The sequence below is a fragment of the Simochromis diagramma genome, unplaced genomic scaffold (genome assembly GCF_900408965.1).
Source record: "Simochromis diagramma unplaced genomic scaffold, fSimDia1.1 OVJJ01000304.1, whole genome shotgun sequence".
Classification (NCBI taxonomy): domain Eukaryota; kingdom Metazoa; phylum Chordata; class Actinopteri; order Cichliformes; family Cichlidae; genus Simochromis; species Simochromis diagramma.
Window position 1 is genome coordinate 13,169,831 of NW_024387030.1, and position 13,180 is coordinate 13,183,010.

A 13,180-nucleotide genomic window follows, 5' to 3' on the forward strand; every position below is an offset into this window, starting at 1 on the left:
TCATACATGTTTGGCTACAGGAGGAAAGTTTTTTTTTCTTCCCTTTTTTTTTTTGCGTATTTTTTTTAAATTTTTTATTTTTTTTAGCCCAGTTGCTGCGGATCATTGGCTTTTTGTTGCCGTGTTTTCTTTGCTCTCTCTGAGAGTTTGCTCTGTCGGTTCCGGGCCATGAGAAAGTGCCACCGTTCAACCTTTACCAGCCTCTTTTTTTTTTTCAGAAAAAATATGAGCAAACATCCCATATGCGAAAAAAAAAAAAATAGCTTAAAGTTTAGTGACTTATGGCATCCAAAAGAAAACAAAACCAAATACATGGACTTTAGCATTAAGCAAACAGCTGTAACCACTGAAAACAATCAGAGCATTAACAGACACACCTACTCTCACAGAGGTCAACAGAAGTAATAATAATATTAATAATAATAATAATAATAATAATAATAATAATAATAATAATAATAATAAGGTGGTCTGAGAGCAGGAATCTGGTGAGGACAGCTCTCTTGTCCCCCCCCTCCCCCTCTGTGCGCTCTCTGGGCTCATGTCAGGGTAAATTGTTTTGAGCAGAGAGCACCGAGGATTTCCTGAGCATAATCTGAAACAGTCGCCGCTTGCATTACTGCCTGATTGCGAAGATTGCAGAGCTGCAGGGCTGCAGCTCCCACTCTCAGTGGAGGAAACCTTGAGGTATTCTCCATCCCAGAGGCCTCACTGGTACGACTCCTCTCAGCATTTCATTTCTGCTAAGACATCACAGCTCGCCGTGGCTGTGTGTGAGAGATTTATCCCGCTGGGCCTTAACAGACCCGCAGCAAGGCTGGTTGTTAGGGGGGAGATTTTTTGTCATTATTCTTTTTGCATTTTTAACTAATTATGCGATATGAAAGTCAGTGGTGGAGAAAGTAATCTGTTGGCAGCGGTGTAAGAATCTAACAGTACTCACAAAAGTACCAAGAGTTCAACTACTAATGGGTAAATGTGTGGAGTTGTGCTTTAATGTTGCTAGCTGCCTGAAATTCTTTTAATATTAACTAACATATACACTGGTTGTGTGATCCATGATGCTGTATGAGTATTTAATTTCTTTTTTCTAATCCTGAGCTGTTCGGTCATTAAAATGTAGAGTGATGGAGACATAATGCAGGGAAAAACTGGGCTTGATGCTTTTCTCTGTAACATTAAATATTTATGACTGAGCGGGAAAATATTAAGTCTTTATACAGAAATTTGTGTTAAAAGACATTAAATGTAGTTCACAAGAACAGTGAGAATGCAAGTAGTGATTTTTTCTTAATGCAGAGAAAACGATTCCTTATGTAAATATATAAGAAGTGTTTACAATGCAGAGTTTTAATTTGTAAAATCTGATTAAGAAAGACTTTTATTTTGGCATTGCAGCCTTCTGTAGCAAAGAGACGATTAGATTTATTGAAAACAAGTTCTGGCAGTAGTTTCAACTGTATCTAGTAATAACGTAAAATCTGCATTTATTATTACAGTACACAACCAAGTCTCTCACAGGATTGCCTGTGTTTACCATGCAGCAGAGGTCAGCAGAGAGCAGAGGTCCTCCGCATCATGTATATTTCTGCCCGCAGCACGTGACCTTCACTCTTGGCACACAGAGTGGCTAAATATTCACAAATTAACAAACAGGTGATCACAAAGCCAGCAAAGAGACTCCTCATACCTGTTAATCTAATGACAACATGTCCGGCAGAGGACAGACACAGCAAGGATTACACAGGCTCTGTGCCACATGACAGAGAGAGGCTATCAGAGTCACCTTCAGGATGTGCAAGAGACTAAAATCGATGCGGCACGGAAACTCTGACAGCGCTTTTAATCACGCTCGAATCCCTCGCTTCCGAATCAGGACGGACAAAGTCTGCGATCATAAATCAGCGTGCTGTATCAGCCCGGTGTTTGCTCTCATCGGCCGGTGTAACAAGTGCAAGTGGAGGGCGTGCTCCGGCCTTTAGACTGGATGACAAAAGCTGGAGGTAACATCAGCCTCGAGCAGCCCAGTGCCAGTAACAACAGCTGCTGATGGCAAACAGAGTCCGAGTCATCAAAAGGGTATTTCATTTGTCATAGGCATAAGTGGCAGTGGCTCTAAATCAACAGCAGGAAGGGCCCTGACGTGTGCAAATAAACACGGAGAGTGGCCCACATGAGCTCGCCTCAGCTGGGTTAATGTTTTCTCTGGCATCCGAGTCAGCGAGCTCCTTGTATAAGGAGAAAATCCGAAGCCGGGAAACTTTTGGTTGAGCCACCTCTGCACGGTCTGGTGCCTGCAGGTACGGGAGAGAGCCGGGTGTGAGACCATCCCAGGTATCTATAACCGCATAGGCTGTATGAGGGGTGTGTGTCAGAGGAGGGGAGAGGTGCGGGGACGGGAGGGAGAGAGGGGTGGTGGGGGTTAGGCGGGTGATGAGGGACAAAAGGATCTTTTCAGGTCTGCCTCAGAGGGGCGGAGGTGGTGGTGGTGTGGAAGGTGGGGGGAGGTAGGGAGATTTTCTTACCAATGATGCATGGATCTGACAATGTTCCTGCCCAGCCGAAGCCAGAGGCAGATACAGGCTGTGTGTGTGTGTGTGTGTGTGTGTGTGTGTGTGTGTTTTTCTGAGAAAATAAAACTGACTAAAGCAAAACTCATGCTGTATGCAGACAGCAAGGGGTCTGCTATATTTCCAGAACACTACCCTGCCAGAAAAAAATGTTAATTATCTTGATGTAGGGGGCTGCGAGCCAAAGACAGCTTCCACGCACAAGAGTAGGAAGCTGCTCAGGAAGCTTCTATGTGACAGAGCTGAAAGAAATATTTATCTCTTTCTTCCCAGTCGTGTGAGTGATGCATGACCCAGGACTCAGACGCGAGGAGGAGGAGGATCTGCAGACGATCCTGTACTATTAGGGTGTTAAATAGCATGTTGTGTGTCAAATGAAGGACAGCATCATATACATTACCCGATGAACAGAGGGGGGAAATTCTCTAATGTGTTAAAGGGAGAGAAAAAAAAGGAGAAGACAAGACAAGACGTGCATTTATGAAAAAAGGATTTGAATTTTTTTATAATTTGACCAGAAGGCAGAGGCTCGTATAACTTCTCCCCTTCCTGAGACAAAACCCAGCTCTGGTTGCTCAGAATCAGATATCTGTATTTTTGGAGCTCGGGGAGAAAGGTGATAGTCGCATTAGCCTCATACTTTTGATCAGAAAAGTGACTTCAGTCTGGAGTGTTTTTGGTCCACTCCTGTGAGCACTTACTGGATTTGTTAATGTAATTTTCAGAGCTTAAAAAGGGCTGATGGAAGGTATGGATGTTTTGTGAAGGAAAGAGAAAGAATAAAAATGAGGGAAGAGCACGTTTCAGTAGGGGGAAGTTGTAAACAAATATCCTTCTTAAGTAACGTGTGATTGCTTTCTTGCTGGATGGTGAAAGTTCAGTTGAAATCTACAAATGTAAAGGTTGCTGTCTTTTTATACACTGTGTCCATTAAAACCATCTTATCCAATAATTTACATAAATCTGCCCTCTTCTCTGTTTTAAACCTTTTAAACCTGCAAAATCATTTTCCTAAAGAGCTGCATGCTGTTAATCACCAGCCAGCGCTATTCAAACAGGCACAAAAGGCCACACATGAACTTTTTGCGTGTGGAGGATGAGTCAAAACACACTATAATACAAAACCACAGTGACGCTCACTTGTTAGTAAGATCAGTTCACTGATGCTTCCATGGCTTCTTTATATATAGACGAATGAAAATGTTAATTTACACATGTCCTCATTTTTACAGCAGAAGTTTCTAAGCAGTAGCAGCAGTATAAGTGTTGACCACGACCGCTTTATTCAAACAGAATAAATTTCAAAATAAAAAAAATGAACTTGGATGTCTAAAGGAGGCTGGCACAATTTTTGTGTATTTTGAGACTCCAGCATGTCCGTGAAATTGACTTAAGAACGTTTCTTATCTACATGTTTAAGTTTGTAAACAAATCCTGTGACAAAACATTAAGTTATTAAATTTGGTCTGTGGGTCTAAATCCAGCAGTTTATTCATCTGAGTGATTCCCTACAAAGGCATGCGAGGAGAGACATGGGGAAATTAACCACCCGCTACCTGAGCTCTTCTTTGGGATTCATTTTTAGTTTCTCCTAGCTTAAGGATTAACTAGACCTGGTAAGTATAAAAATTAAGCATAATGTTCAAACAGAAAGTATTTTTTAAAGCATTTTACACCATAACACAATAAAGTCATAATTGTTTAACTGGTATTAAACAAGTTAGTTAAGTATTAAAAACTCTATGCCATGTAACTTTATGTATGTAGCCACACACTGGATAAATGATCAGTATATGTGTAGAGCTAAAAGCAATGAAAACTGTTTCAGTGGCACCAGAAAAAAGGTCAAATATGGGGGGGATCTGTGGGGAGATTTGGAATCTTGAGAAAAATATCACGGATACTAAGCTGAAACATTATTTCTCCAAATGACCATATGAATGAAACGTTTCCCGAACCTTTAAAACACAAATTTGGAAGACGTCAGGTGGAAGAGATGCTGGAGATCGCTTTACAATTCTTTCTCCGTGCCATTAAAGCCGCCAACAGTTGGCAAGTATTGTTGCCAAAGCAACAAAGATTGTGAAAAAGCTGAAAAGCAGTAGAAGACAGACTAACACATTGCTCTTTCTTGTCTATTCGATGATTTGTTAACTAAACCTAAAAGTACATTTACTGACTCAAACAACCACATGTTACAAATATACCTAAAAGCAGCTCAGTTAATGTTACACCCTCGGGCATCGAGAGACACTAGCATCTGTCTCTGTGGTTCAAAACATAAATCAGCCTTCATGGCATCTCTGAAGGTGCCAGACATAACTAGAGGCATAATGACTGGGATCACTGTTTTTTCATAGGATTTATTTCGCAATAATAATCCTGCTAGTGACTGTTATCACTCTGCCGTGTGTTCTTCTGCTTTTATGCCCAGCCAAGACTGGTCCACAGGTCTCAAAGACACATCTCTGCTTCGGGTTCAAGAGGTTTTTAGGGAGGGGCAGGGGTGGCAGACACAACAAGAGGAAGTGGTATGGGATATGGGATAATGAAATCTACCTCACGCTCCCAAGAGGCATCGCCTCACCTATCCTGGGGCTCACAAATAGCTCAAGTAACCAGTCACCGCAACTCCACACGCATGATCCACACACCCACTGTGCCCAAACCACACTGCAGCTACCCTCCACCAGGACCCTGCAGCTATATGCAGTTTGTACTTTATTTGTTTGCTGAAGCTGGAGTGACAGCAGCCTGAATCTGAGCTGCCATCTTGCTCCCCCTCGCTCTTCATCTTCATACTGGAAAGTGGGATAAAATACCCTTCTTGGTTCCACACAGAAGGAGAAAAAAAGAAGAAGAAGAAAAAAAGAAAAAGAAAAAAAAAACATTCAGGAAATGAAAGTTGTAACACGATCCTCTGTGTGCCAAACGTCTCCCTGAGCAGGGACAAAAGGCCCAGAGAAAAGCTGCTGGGACTATTTTAGCCTGCAGATGACAGAGGAAGAGGGAGGGTGTCTTAGGGAAACGTGGATGGATAAAGACAGAAAAACAGACAATGGAATATTTAGATTAGCAAGAAATTAAAAATCAGGAGGATGTAGGGGTAATGAATTCAAATTACTACAAGAAGAAGACGAAGAGGAGGATTTGAGGAGAGGGAGCTGACGTGATGAACTCCTCCGTGCAGAAAGTGGTGTGCTCCTGCAGCCCACTGCGCACAGAGTCCCACATCCCACAGATATGCAAGCACCAAGCAAAATAAACTTCCCATTCCGGCCCTGCAGTATGTTTTCTAGTGGGCCTCTCCTGAGAGAAAGTCTTTATGACTCCCCTTTTGGTGCTTATAGTCCAAAAGAGTGAGTCTACACGAGGGGCAAAGGGAAAACTGAAGATGTTTGATGTTCAACAACAAAGTTGGGAAAAACAAATTCGGATATTCGTGTAGTCAGAGGTGGAAAACAGGCTGTTTCATTCTGCTCGCCACTGATGTGCCAGGGCTGATCACCGGGACACTCTGGCAGCAGGGGGAGGCGAAATGCCCCACTGGTCTTCTCACTGCTGACTGGTGCATTTGCAGCATGGTGTCAGCGGCCGGTGGTAATTACCGGGCTCTCTTTGAGTTACCGCTACACCAGTGTGCCACTGGCTTTGGTATGCCAGCTAAGCTCTGTTATTAGGCTCAGAGCTGCCACTGGACAGTAGGCACTACTTCAGCAGACACACACACATGCACACACCCACACACACACAGTCTGTCTATGTATCTCTTCTGTCCGCATAAATGAGAGATTGTTTTACTACCTCCAAAGTACAGGCTGAAGTGCTAGATTAGTAGGATCTTTGTCACATGTGGGGAGCATGTTTGGTTTATGCGGCAGCTAAATTATGCACAGAAGAGTTGTCATCGCACATCCAACAGAATCAGTGAAGTGTCTAATTTAAGGCCCCCGTTTGCTAGAAACATTTCACCCTTAAAAAATCCCTCTCATCATCCCTCTGATGCCTGCTGTAGAAGCAGCAGCTACACATCATTTAGTAAAACAACTAAACTTTTCCCAAAGCTTCAAAAACTGCACCAGTTGTTGATGATTTCAGCTAGATTTTTATGCGATAAGCTTCGAGAAGCCTCTTATGAAAACTGGATAAAATGTCCTCAAAGCTGCTTTGACTATATTCCATATGAGTTAATTCCTTTATAAATAAGAGGGTTTTACAACAGCAGAATGCCAAATGATTTTAAAGAAGTGATGCTTAAAGAAACACTAACTGATTGGTGCTCTGTTAAGCAGTGTTAGTAAAGTGGAAGTGTAAAAGTTAAAGACGAGCTGGTAATTGGGCAGATATTTTAGCGCGGCGTCAATCAGAGGTGGATGATGCACACGTTCACAGCAACACAAGAATCCAGGAAGAAAAGTTCTCCTACAGCATTTGGCTGTAGGAGAACTTTTCACTACATTTTCACCAGTCTAAAATTAGCCCCACACAAAGAACAACCTTCCACTTTCTTTGAGCTTTGAGGAGATGCGAGACTCCCTGCTTCACTCTCTGCCTCTCAGAGTTTGGCAGGTTTATAACTACGACCCAAGAGCACGGCTGAGAAAGGCCCAAGTTGCTGAACTTAAACTTGGCGACAGCTGCAGAAACTGGAGAGCAGATAGTTTAAATATAGACCCTTTAAAATCCCAACTGGTGCCCTCACTCTGTGTGCCTCAACACTTTCTTACACATGTACATTCACACCCTCCACTCAGCAATGCTGTACACTCATTTACACTTCAGGCCAAAACCTGAAGCTACACTTTGTCTCTTTGTTTGTTTGTTTGCATAAAGGAGGAGATTAAAAAGATCTTTGGTGTCCTTGATATGGTTTATTCTCTATGTCAGAAAAGGGGCACGAGAGGCTTTAAACATGATAATATTTAAAGTAAAAACATGGTAACACTTACCTTGCAAACATAGTGTATAGTCTGTGTTATCTCGGGCTGACGAGTGGAACTGTTTACTTTCTCTTCTTCGAAATAAAAGCAATCGTCAACTTTTTTCTCTCTTTGAGGCCTTTTGTTGTACATGCTTTAATGTGTACTGCAGTTAAACAGAACAGATGTCTGCAAAGCCTAGTTTTGATGCGCATGCGCGGTTTCCTCTCCATTATGGTTCTTATGCACCATCTTGTGGGCGCAGGGAAATACTGCAAACAGTCTGCATATTACACACACCCACTAACGGTGACTTGATGCTTTTTTGTTTTGTTTTTTGACTGAACTATTGTGAGTCAGCTTTGAGTTTTTTATTTATTCATCTTTTTCTCTCTCTCTCTCTTTTTTTTTATTTAGCTGAAAGTAACTAAATTCGTTTCAACCAGGCAAACATACAGTTACAAAAGCTGGCGATTTTATGAAGGCTCGGATAAGGATTTTTGTTTTTCTTAACTGAGTGCATTTAAAATTCGGGGGGTTATTTTGTTTGTTTGTTTTTGTCTTTATAAAAATAAAAGCGATATATCAATATAGCCAAGACAAAAATATCATGAAATGTAAAAGGTTTTATATTAATTATCTGGTTTAATCTGACAGGCCATTTGTGAGTCGCACATGAACTTGTGTTTAAACGTTGAAGCATGAGCCACAGAACAGAACTGTAAAATAGAGATGTCATTATTTGGTCGCTGTCGCCATCTGGTGGCCATAAACTGAACTTCTCTGACCAACTGACCAATTTGAAATCCATCTTTCCTTGAAAGTTGAAGTGAAGGTTAAAAACAGCCATGCACCAGAGATGTAGCACCCAGTCTAAGTATATTAAGTACGGACAGATGTAATGTTGAGGGCTACTGATTATTGGCTTATACTTGGCTTAAAACAGATCCTACGCTTCTTTTTGTTACTCGGCTGCATAATAGCAGAAGACCAAACATTAGCCCATGATGTGTAACGAGTCATTATAGCTGAATCCTGTTATCAACTGTATGTCAACAAGAACTGTTTTACAAATAGGAAAACTGGGCTTTATACCCCACACTCTCATCAGTGCTACAGGCCACCTCAGTGTGAACTACATATATTTAAGTAGGATAGTTATAATTAGAGCTATTTGTGTTTATTAGGGCTATTTTGTTATATTTTGTAACTCTTTCTTTATTGTATTTTTTAAGTTACTTTAGTTATTTACTGTACTTACTGTCTTGGAGCATCTGTGGCCACATTATTGGCTCTGGTTAATAACTGAGTATTCTGACTGTGTGTTTTGTGCAGAATAATTACTGTAGTTTTAAATATATGCACCACTGACACAGTGTAAAGCGAGGTGGATCCCTTAACTTGTAGCGTGGACGACAATAATGATAAATATTATAATAATATTATCATCCATAGCTGTGTCCTACTCTTGTTTCACCAAACAATGAGAGTGTAATATTAGCCAGTAATTTCACTGGGTTCACTTTTTTCTGCTTTCAATGTAAAAAGAAAAAAAAAGGGGGGGGGGGGTTGTTTTTTTGCCCTGGGGCTACTTACTGAGTCAAACAAAAAACAACATTTGAAGAAATATTTGAATCCCTGCACCAATTAATTTCCCCCAAGGGACCACATGAGGGATTGGGACTGTTGTGGAGGGCTGGACCAAAAAGCCTTTAAAGAGATTAAATTAATATTCAGCAGATTTCAGTTTAGCTTACTGGTGGGCCCTCAATAACAGTCCCAGTTTCTCATGTTGCCCTTTGAGGGAATTCATTGTCCACCCCTGCTCTACAGTGTCACCAGAGTAATGGACTCTTCTTGGCTCCTTAAACGCTGCCCAGCCTCTCTCAGAGCCACAGCCACGTGCTTGAAGGCCGTCTGACCTCCACCCACAAACAGCAGCTCCATCTCCAGGAGGGTAAGCATAGCGATGGGATAGACGGCGTGTTTTCTGCTCATGCAGTCATCTTATTTCTATTCCCAGCATCTCCGAAAACAAAAACCACTTATAATAACCGGTCTCCAATATCGGTCTCCAAAGTGAGCAGCGACGTTTGAGATTGGCCGATTGATCCAAGCGCGCCTCGGAGGCTGAACAGATGATTAGAAGCAAAAACGAAACGTGTCCAATCAATGTGTGTTAAACTTACAGCGCTGTAACCTACAACCTGCAAAGAACGGCTGATCAATGAGTGCTCGACCTATACAGAAGGTCCTTAAAATTGGTGCAGTTATGATGCTACTGTGTGGTGGATTTGGAGACTTTTTCTGAGTTCCGAGGCTATTACAGACGCCCTGCGTTCGATCCAAAGAACTAATTTACCGAGAATCACTGGAAATTAGTCCAAACAAGACCTTTGTTTCAAACTTAAACTTCAAACTATAAATGTGTGTCTCTACAGCAGCTGCAGCCCATAAGAGGGTACAGTCGGCATGTAAAGTTTTTGTAGCGTTGTCTGAAGCTTTTTTTGAAAGGATTTTCTTTTGTTGTGAATAATGATATCATCCCCCAACAATATCATCTGTATCAAAGAGGTGGATAATTACAGAACGACTGATTGATGAGGTGGTTGGAGAGTGTGCTGCAGGTGCAGAGCCTCGTCTCTGTCCGTGGTGCTGAAAGTCTCCTGCAGCACTTCCCTTTCGATTCGGAGGCTGAGCGCATCCATTCACAGGAAATCAGCTCTTATCATTTAAATCTGATTGAGTATATTTGACTTTAAATTTGGCATTTGCAGAGATAAATATGCGTTAGGTCAACAACGGGCTTTAAAATCAAATCAGGATAGCTTCTACTGAAGACACTGGTGCCCTCCTCAGTAGTATTATGGATCTCTTGACACCTGCAATAACAAATGTGATGCTCTTTAATATTATTTGGCTATCAGCTGCAAATTTGATCGCTCGAAACGATTTGAAATTAAGAACACTAGACTGGATGAAAAGATCTGACATTTCTTCCGTTTAGATTGCGTGAAGAAAAGATACCGTGATACCTGCGTGGGCACATGGTTTAGAAAAAAACAAAACATAATCAAACAGACAGCATATAAAGCATGTATGCACTTCCATTTGTGTTTTCAGATCCTGTTTTCATTCAGGACTACTTGAAGCAATTGGAATATGCTTTAAAGTAGTGAATCCGCATGATTTTCAATATTTGGGAATTTATTTATTTATTACGTTTTATGTAAGGAGATTAAATAAAAGGGGGGGAATAAACCCTGTAAGTTTAACCACCTTTGTGAAAGGAAAAAATACAAAAACTACAAAACTTAACTGGATTGAGTATTTTCATCCCCACCGGCGACACCTTTTTGCTGTAGTAAAACACCACCGCCAGGGGGCGTCACTGGCACGCACTTTTCCATTTTCAGTACCCTTTGAAGACGATTGTGCTGTGAAGCCCCCACAGAGTGAAACATCTCCACAGCGCGCAAACACATTGTTTGCCATTGTTTGAAATGAAAACCTCTCAGATGGGAAGAAAAACACCTTAACAAGCAAACACAAATAAGTGGAAGTAGTTACATTCCCAAGGTTGGAAACAACTTGGGGGAAAGGAACGGCTTTAAATGAATTATTTGGATACAAATTCATGGCCTTTTGCACAATGAGCCGACAGAAAAAAAACGTCCGCTTTCCTCAACCAAATAAACTATTTTTGATGGCGATTTTTTTTAAAGATCGCGCAGTGAAACCTTGTAAACAACAAGCAAGATGAATTTTTTGTTTGTTTGTTTTGGGGTTTTTGTTTTGTATTTTTTTTAAGTTGCTGGGGTGCGGTTTTTGATAGAAAAACGAAGAGGGCGGAGGACAAAAGCCCCGCTGAAAAGGGCACATTTCCCCTGCTGAGTGACCTCGACCAATTCAGGAGATGTGCTGACAAGGAAAATATTCAGTTTATGCCACAAGTCCAATACCGGTGAATCAAAATTATTATTATTATTATTATTATTATTATTATTATTATTATTTAGAAATAGTTAATTAATACCCTGCAGCACGCTTCGTGCATAGTGACCCCTTTTACACACTGGTAATATCACTGGGTTACAATTACTATTTGTGTGTGTGTGTGTGTGTGTGTGTGTGTGTGTGTGTGTGTGTGTGTGTGTGTCAAGATACTGGAGATAGGCAAACCGCCTATCTCCAAATTTGGTGATTCTGGAAAAAAAAAGATTGTGGTTAACGGAAGGGTGAAATGCTTTAACCAATTTTGGATCAAGTGGAAAATAGAGTCTAATAAAAACAACAGAAATAATTTTCTGAGCAGATGAAAGCTGACTTTTTGTTGCAAAATGATCAAATGATACACCCACAGCGGTAAAATGCAACGTATACACATAAACGAAACGCAAATATTTCCGCACACTGCATACTTTTCATTCTCAAGCTTTAAATAGCTGGTACTTTGCTGGTAATACTTTTTCTTAAGTAGTGGAGTATTTCATTGTTTGTTATCTGTACTTTTACTTAAGTAAAGGATCTGTATACGTCACACAAAACTACACGTTAATTAAAACATCTTTGGCGAAGTCTGCAGTGCAAATGAAACCAAGGAGCAGAACAGTCATTTCGCATCATGCAAACTGTATTGTATTAGATTGCACAGGTGTACCTATTAGCCGAGTTCCCTCATGGCATAATAATCAGAATCTACGATGATGCTAAATGCAGCGGAATAAAAAGTACATTCACCGCCAAAAAGAAGCAGAGAAGAAGGAAGATTACCTCAAAATTGTGCAGGATTTAAGTGGTCTACTTTTATTTCCATTGCTGGAAACTCCAGAGCTCCTCAGAGTGTAAAAATCAGCATATTTCAAATTTATGGCACATATTTTAATGCATCAGTGGAACAATGTGCTAAACTCCGAGGATCCAATCAATGCCTTACATTCACAGACAGCCTGTGGGTATTGCTTGGATGCAGCAGGTGTCCAGATGTACTCCAGCAAACTATCAGGATGTTTCTTTTTCTGTCTAAGCCTACAGAGCTCTACCAGGAATATCACCTCTGCAGTCAGATCTCTCGCGTTAACTTTATTGCGTTATCAAGACGCTAAATGGGCTTTAATCAAACACCAGCTTCAGGGGATACTCCAGGTGAAAGACCCTCCGTGCAGATGCTCTCGTGGGTATTATATTTATTTTATCACCTGATGGAAACATTAATTTGCATTTCGTATTGATCTGAGTGGGGGGAAATGTGGGCATGCATAATAAAACGTAATATGATGGGTTTTCGGACAGTGAAGGAGACAAAATTTGGATCTTTCACAAATTTAAGGTGAAAAACTCAAAACAAAACAAACATTTATCTTTAAGCGTTCCTGCCTCATCCATCACAGTTTGGTACACCGTGAGAGGAGACTGTTGAGCATCTTGCGTTTTATGCCTGAAGGAAAACACGAATGAAATTCTATTTATCAACCAAAGGAAACGTCCAGGACGCATTTACGTATATACATACAATTATAATAAGTAGGTTATAATGGGGATCCAATTCAATCACACACAGCTTTGATATGTAGTCCTGCTTATAGATAAACAATGCTGCACTCCAGAGTGTCTGCACGGAAGGACGCTGATAGATTCAATCACAGTAAACACACATAACCAAGGCTGCTGCCTGCCCTTCATCACATATCA